The following is an 8,364-nucleotide window of genomic DNA, read 5'->3' as shown; positions in this document are numbered from 1 at the left end:
ACTGCAGCTGGCAGCCTTTGACTGCGTCTTCACACTGAGCAACTCAGTGCAGTGGAACTGCCTCGGGCTCCCTGGCACTCTCCATGTGTGAAAGCACCTCTGGGGTAACAGACCCAGTGCTCAGGGAAAGAACAGGGACTCAGAAGCCCTCACTGAGATCTCTTAGGATGCATTCACCATTGCAACCTGTGCAACTTCACTAACCTTAAAGAAACTCGTTCCCCTTCATAGCAAACGCTCACATGGCAACCTTTTAGCTCCTGTGGCGAACTTTCTGAGGATTCATGTGCTCTGTGCACTGGTCCCTGGATCTGTGAATGTAGCTGAGCTGCTGCAAACTGCTCTGTTTCTCCTTTGTCTTACTGAAATGTGGATTTTTTTCTCTGACATTTCGAAATGTCTGGTAGCTTCATAAGGATGTAATCACAAGAACAAGCTGAAGAACCTGTCACTAAAAGAGATCCCCACAACTTAGCAACTTTCCTTTCATGATCTCTGTCTGAGGGAAGTTCCCCACCTCCCAAAGCCCTCTGGACATGGCTGACCTTTTTCTAATAGTGCTTTCTCCCAATAGCAATACTTTCAGAAAAGACGAGGATAAATCATAAATCTCAGTGTAACTTAAGCGATAGGCAAAAAAGCAATGTGCCAAAAATACCCAAACAAACAAAAAAAAAAACCCCAACCCCCCCCCCAAAAACAGAGATGAAAACTAAAGGGCTAAAGGGCAGATTCTGCAAAATAATTGTTTTGTATGGGGCATCTTCTGGTTGATTTGTAAATATGTGTACAGACAAAATATCTCCCAAGAAATAAAGAGAGTGTACCTTGCACAACTCTGTTATTTGGGGATCACTAAGGAGAGTTAGAACCTCATGCTAGAAATCTGTAATTAAAGGGGTTTTATGAAAAACAGGTGCTTGCAGCTGGAGGAAGACTGAATGCTGCAGGTTTGCTGAGAGGCAGGACAGGCTGAGCCCTCTGGCCTTGCTGAAACACTGCTGTGAGATTTTACATAGTGATTCGTGTCATTATAGAAATACACCATGAGATCAATATAAACAAGAATACTGAATTCAAAGTAAAAATGGACATGAAACACAAGAAAATATAATGATTTCATTATATTTGTTAAAATCACTTTGCTCTGCTTTTTGGTTTTATGTATTTTTTTATTTTGACACTATAATCATGAATTGTATCCACTTTTTATGTACAAGGAAATGTGGGCTTGTACGAACAGAAACAAACTTGTCACTGCCGTTATCTGCTTGCTAGGAGTGTAACCTGACAACATGTTTGAACCTTATCCAGACCTGGTGGGGACTTGTGGCCACTGCTGCTTGAGTGCTGGCTAACATGTTCAGGCTTGTGTTGCCTCACGGTGGAAGCGTGACGACCCAGTTCAAAGGAGAGACACGTTGGCACAAGCACAGGTCGAACGGGCAGATGTGGTGGATGGCGAAATGCGTTTTATTTTCTGCGTGCACATCCTTTTATAACTGCGATGTGCTTGCGTCACGACTGTCACGCCACTTGTTACAACGCTATTGGTTAACATTTTTCGAGAGGGTGGGGACCCTATCTTTCTGTACACTGCGTGATCTTCCGATCAGCTTGCCTGTCGAACCACATTTCCCCCCTCTCCATGAAGAGAGAACTTTACAGCTGTGTTAAACTTGTATTAATGAAATTGCAAACTTGTTAGTAACATTGAAAGTAACTGCAACGTGTTAGTAAACGAACTGTTGTGTTTAACTTAGGCTAGTTGCCTTTGTTCCAGGTACATAACGTCTATTCTGCTTAAACGGGCTTTAACAAATTGGGCTAACTTATTGAGGAGACAGGGACCGAATATGAGTGTGAACACAACGACTATAACTGGTCCTGCTAAAGTGGATATGAGGGTAGTAATCCATGGAGACTGGTTAAAAAGTGAATCGAACCAGGTTTGTTGGGAAAATTGTCTACTGCGTTGCTCAAGTCTTTACTGGAGTTCTGCTAAGGATTGTCTGATTGGTCCGGATTTGTTGGCGTAAAAGCAGCACTTCTCATTAAGAGCAGTGCATAGACCTCCTTGATGCATTAGCAGGAGATCTAGTCCGCGTCTGTTTTGCAACGCTACTTCCGCAAGGGAATCAACAGATTGCTCGAGGTCTGAAACGGTCTTTTGGATTCTGCGTAAGTCCTCGTCAACCGTTGTTTGCAGTTGGGCTAAGCCTTGGTTCCGAGACACCAATGCAGAGACGCCTGTTGCTGTGCCCGTCGCTCCTAGGCCTAAAAGTACTGTGAGGCTAATGGCGGTAATTAGCTCTCGTTTTTGCCGCGACGGATTTTCTTCCAGGTGGTGGAGCACTTCGTTGTCGGAATAGTACAGGATCCTGGGAACGACAACAACCTGAACACAAAAATCGTTAGCCTCGTCAAAATGTTTGATGGAAATGCATGGGGTAACACCTGCAGATTTACAGGCCCATATTCCTGAGGCTGATGGAACTGCCCAGTCCTGAGCTTTATCTAAGGCGACAGAAACGTTACAAATTTCTTTGTAGCGTTGTATTATTCCTTTGTTGCCTATGCAGATACCTTTACCGGAGACTTGCTCTAACGTGATTCCTTTCCGGGGGGTGTTCCACGGGCAGCGTTTGGGGTCTTTCCATGGAGTAGCTAAACATGGTGTTAAGGGCTACTCCTTCATAGAAGGGTGGATTGGTGTCGTAACAAAGCCAATAAGAGTTGGTAAGGTCCGGCTTTGTTGCATTTAGTGATGAGAACACCGCATTAAGCATGCGATAAAAAAGCGCGTGAGAAGTTAGCGTAAGTGTGTCGTAAAATGTTGGTGCAACAGTGGTAATGCTAGGCGTGGGAATGTTACTTATGCGATGTGTTGTTGAGCTACAGCCTGATTGGGTACTAGAGCTATGCGGTGTTGTGGTAGAGCCCTGACAATTTGAATGATCGTGTTTGGGTCTACATCCCAGCTATGGATGAATACTGACCACTTTCATCCTAGCGACCAGCTGACATCTTGGGGTTGCAGAACTGTTACGTTTAGGTGAGAACAGCTTCCCTTCATAGCAACCATCCTGCTCTTTCCATATATGGGTCACTTGCAGTTCTTTGGCCAAAAGCTTACGTCTAGGAAATCGTCTCCCTTTGTTGGTGCCCACTGGTTACTGGTTACAATAACCAGTACCACCCAGTCACACCCCCAGTACCCGCAGAACCCATACCCGGGATAGGCGCAGTAGCCTTTTCTGGGGTTGGAACTGGGAACTGGGGCACCAGTATGTTCCCCAATTAATGTAGTCAAAGGGCTTTCCTTGAGGGTCAAGTCCTATTTGTTCTGGGTTAAATATGTCACTGAGGCGAACAATAAAACTGGGAGCGTTAGATACAGTCTGCGCAATTACTCTACCGTCCGCGGGACTGCGAAATATCCACGCGCATGGCCAGTAGGGATGCGCATCTGGTTCTCCTTATGCGGTGCGAGGCAGGCTTCGAAACAGGAGAACACCCAAGCACATATGTTGCTGTGAAATTGCCAGCGTTCATCTCGGTGGTGAGAGGCGAAATTGTTGAGGAAGGTTATAGTGGTAGACCTGCCAAGAGAAACTCACAAGCGGCATTGGTTTTTGTAAGCCTTTTTTGACCGCATGGAATACTGATAAACCGGTAAGTTTGGTAAAGGCCACTGGTATTTTTTCTCTATCTGAATCAGAATCTGAGGTAGAAGGGTACTGCTTTGTATCCCACCGCTTTGTATCCCACAGGGGCCGTGAGCGGTAGTGTTCGGGATACTGCGAGTAACTGTAGTCCTCATCCGACTCGGAGGAGGAAGTCGAATGATGAGGAGTTTCGGCCTGCGGTGACTTTTGCTTGGGCTCCGCCCTCTCTCTCTCCCTCCCCTTCTCCGCCCCACTTTAGGGGAGTTCCCCTTCCTTAAAGGGGAGTGTTCTGGGGCCCGCTCCCTGATTGGGCCTTGGGCTCTCCTCCCCCTTCCCCTTGGGTTCTTGTTTGCGCGTGTCCGTGGCGGGAAACGACTCCTCGCCCCGCCCTTCTCCCTCTCTCCCAGTGCATATGTTGTGGCGCATATGGTGATGTTCCCCCCCAAACCTCCTCGGGGACAGCACTGTCGAAACCGCTTTCGAACTCGCAAGTATTAACACCTCCTAACTGCTGACCCTGCTTAGTGGTAGATCGGGAGTAGAACTGGAGGACCGAGACCGCGAGCGTTCTTTAACTTTAGATAGCAAATCCAAATCCGCAGGGCAATCACTGAATGCCGTCTGTGTAGCAGCTCCCACCCCCACTTTCGGAATAATTTTCAAGCAGCGCCGAGCTGCACTCCACACCTCTTGCTCAAACAATGCTTTCTGCAGCGCTTGCATAACTCTCCCCCAGCTTTTGAGACACTTGCTAGATCCCGAAAACATAACGTCATTCGCGAGTGCTTTAGTGCACTTATCCCAGCACTCTGAGTGCAGCACGTCCACAGGACGATCGATCGCACCCAATTTTATCAACCGCGTAACTGTGCACTCGAAATCCTTCATTTTACAATCGATCCCCCATTGATTATACAATTCCTTAACTACCTTGTTGAGGGCTTCCATCTCAACGGTACAGGAGCGTCCTCCCCGCCAAAGTCAGTCCCGCTGCTTTGGCCGTCTCTCCTTGACTGGCGCAAATCCTGTCACCCAGTCGCCCGCACCCGTGTGTTGGGGGCTATCTGCCCGCACCCGTGCATTGGGGGGCGACTTTCCTTCACCCGCACACCGGGGGGCGACTTTCCTTTTCCCGGGTTTTGGCACCACTATGTTGCCTCATGGTGGAGGTGTGACGACCCAGTTCAAAGGAGAGACATGTCAGCACACGCACAGGCCGAATGGGCAGATCACACACTGCACCAATGTGGTGGATGGCGAAATGCGTTTTATTTTCTGCATGCGCATCCTTTTATAACCGCGACGCGCTTGCGTCACGGCTGTCATGCCACTTGTTACAACGCTATTGGTTAACATCTTTCGAGAAAGTGGGGACTCTATCTTCCCGTACACCACATGATCTTCCGATCGGCTTGCCTGTCTAACCACAGGCTTGCTAGGACTTGTACCCCAGCACAGTGGGCATGTCTCAGCCCACCAAGGAACTGCCTAGAAAAGGGCCAGTGGCCAGGGGTAGGACGGATGTGTTGGCCGACTCCCCACGTCCCCAGTGCTGTTTCCCTGTTCCTTATCAACGAAGTAATAAATTGCCTTATCAATTGACCTAACTGAATTTGGTGAGTAATTTATAACACTGCTCTAGGATGCAAAACACAGACACAGCTGGAATGAGTGGGACTGAACTCCTCTATTTGGCTCTGACCAAAGCCAATTGATGATGGGGAGAGAGTAACACATGCTGCAGTGATACTTCTTGAGAGTATTCTTGTAGCTTCTGATAGTCTGAGGTTCAGAGACTTCCTGATCCTGGCTGCAAAGCCAGGTAATGGGTAATGAGAACAGTATTTTAAAGGCAGCAGAGTAAGGCATGCTACCACAGGGATCACATGCAGCTGAGTCACACAGAGTGCTTCTATTGATCTTGTTGTCCAGGGAAATGTATCCCATTCACCCCGCACTTTTATTTTCTTGCCCCTGGCATTCAGTCATCTTCTTAGGCTGCTGTCAGGGCTAGTGCAGTGAGCCCCCTCTCTAGCGACATCAGCTGCTCCTGCTCTCAGGACTTGCCCATCCCAGCTACCTGCCTAAGGGCATGAAGGGGAAGCTGAAGCCAGTCAGAGTGCAGGCTGTGGTTTGGTGATACAACAAAACCAGGTTTTGGCCATTTACAGTAATTTCATGACCATAAGGCAGTGTACTGGATTATAAGGCGCACCTCCGAGAGCCAGCAAATTTCACAACTTTGTACATTATATAAGGTGCACTGGACTATAAGGCGCACTTTTTTTTTGCAGTGAGGAGCTGTGCCGCACCAAAGTAATGAAATAGTAACGGAATCGCGCAATCGCAGGGTTTACTGGCAGGTGCTCAATTTGCAAACATTTTTCACAGATCGGCGTAGTCTTTAAACGCAGCTCCAGGCACCCTCCCTGTGCTGCGAGCCTCGGCACTTCCGCCTGCCCACAGTGCCGGCTGGAAAGGCGCAGCTCAGGGCGGCCGCGGCTCGTGGTGGTCCGGGGTGGCTCGGGGCTGCCCACAGTACGGGTTGGCTCAGGGTGGCCGCGACTCACGGCTTCTGTGGCCGCCTGTTCCCTCCCTCCCTGCGCGGCTCATGCAGGCCAGCGGCAGCACCTCCTTCTCTCCCCGCGTGACAGTCAGGGCCGGCGCTGCCTCCCTCTCTCCTCGCACGGCAGCCAAGTCCGGCGCCGCCTCCCTCTCTCCCTGCGTGGCTCACACGGGACCAGCACCGCCTCCTTCTCTCTCCGTGTGGCTCCTGCTGGCCGTGGCCACCCGCTCCTGACCCCCCATTGCAACTCGGCACTCCCGCGGCACCGCCCCCCCATTGTGGCTCACACTTCCAGGTTGGCAAATTTCGCAACTTTCTCCATTATATAAGGCGCACCGGACTATATAATGCACTTCCGGGTTTTGGGGAAAATTTTAGTCAAAAGGGTGCGCCTTATAGTTGTGAAATTACTGTAATTCCAGATTGAAAAGGACATCACCATGTAGCACACAGGCTCCTTCCTGGTTCAAACAGGTCAAACATTTTTGATGGATTAACACTGTGTATAGAGGTCTTAAGCACTGTGTGTCCTCTCTCCCACCTGGTAAAAAGCTGGCATGAACAACCACCCTCAGCCTAAAATCAGACACCATAAACTAGCCAATTCAACAGACACACACAGTGTGCCTGCATCAGCTTCAGGCCAATCCTTTGGAGTTATTCCCAACACAAAACTCATCCCTGAGGAGACTCAGAAGTGACAGGAATTAGATACAGTGGATGTCCAGAGTTCTCATCTGCTTGCTACCTGCCACTTCCTATAAGTGGCAACTCAGCTAACTTCCTTTAATAAGTATGTGGTTAAGAACTTGAGGGAAAAAAAAAAACAACCAAAACTTTTCTCTCCTCTTTATATGCATCCAACAGATGTAACTGACTTCAGTATGAGATTCACTCAGATTGCTGACTGCACAGTTTAATCCAAATCTTTTCAATCTTCAGAGTTCATCTAAATATTAAAAGGCTTGGAAAAAACAGAGGTTCTTTAAACCTCAGTTAATGGAAACTTTTGTTGTAACTGGTAAAAGGTCAGTGTGGTTTTATGCGATGTAATGGATTTATTGATGAATGAAACATTGTCAAACTCTCTGATGGGTTTTATCTACTTTATATTCCAGATGTTAATATAAGTAAATTCTCTAAACTCTCAGACAATTTATCCAGTATGACCATGCGGCTTATGATGGTCATTGCAGCTCTTACATGGATGTTTGAAGTAAAGCTGTTAAATTCTGTAATTTCCTTAGATCCTTCAAGTATATTAAGAAATACAAGAAAGGGCTTTTCCAGCACTGGATACAAAGTGAACTAGAAGAAATTGGAATTCAAAACATGAAAATATATTAAAGGATACTGAATAAAAATGAAATGAAACAATTAATTTGGTTCCTTTTTTTCCCCATGTATAATGACAAAAGGATACTGAAGATCACCTCACATTAGCAATATCTTTCTCCAACAATTGATATGTATCATAAAATCTCATTTAAGGGTCAGAGCAAAATATGCATGGGTTCATATATATGGGCTCAGAAAGGCAGAAACAAAACAGTAGTGGAGAAGTTCTATTACAAAAGGTCACCTGGAGCACTCCTTGGCATTGCAGGGTGGTTTTCTCTAGTGCCTTCTCTAATGCATTTACCAGTGTAATTAAAAAAAAAAATGTTTCAAGTAAATTCTGCCATTTCCCTTGCATATTATTTCACAGTATAAAAAAATCTGACAAAAGGCACTTTCCTGGATATCAAGTCTAAAAATGTCCTTTTTATTTCATTTTATTTTTAGGTTAGGTTAATTTATCATCCTTGATGAGAGGCTGATTTTCTGCATAGCCTGCTTGAGTGATCAATATTTACCTCCATCCTATTAGAATTAGCAGAGTTTCAAAACAAAATTTCAAAACTTAAATTTGCTTACTTCAATTGCTCTGATCTTTTGTAATGTATTACCTTTTTTCTTGGCTATCACCTCAGAAACGAGTTTGGATTTTTTTATCTTGCCATGGGCCTTTTATAAGCATTTACTCAAGTGCTGTATAAACTCAGAGCAGGCAAAAATATTTTGAAAATGTATAGACAGTCCAAATTCACAGGCTATTTATTTATTTATTACTTCGGGACATGGGAACTA

Source organism: Catharus ustulatus, chromosome 5 (genome assembly GCF_009819885.2).
Source record: "Catharus ustulatus isolate bCatUst1 chromosome 5, bCatUst1.pri.v2, whole genome shotgun sequence".
NCBI lineage: Eukaryota > Metazoa > Chordata > Aves > Passeriformes > Turdidae > Catharus > Catharus ustulatus.
This window is presented reverse-complemented; position numbering follows the sequence as displayed.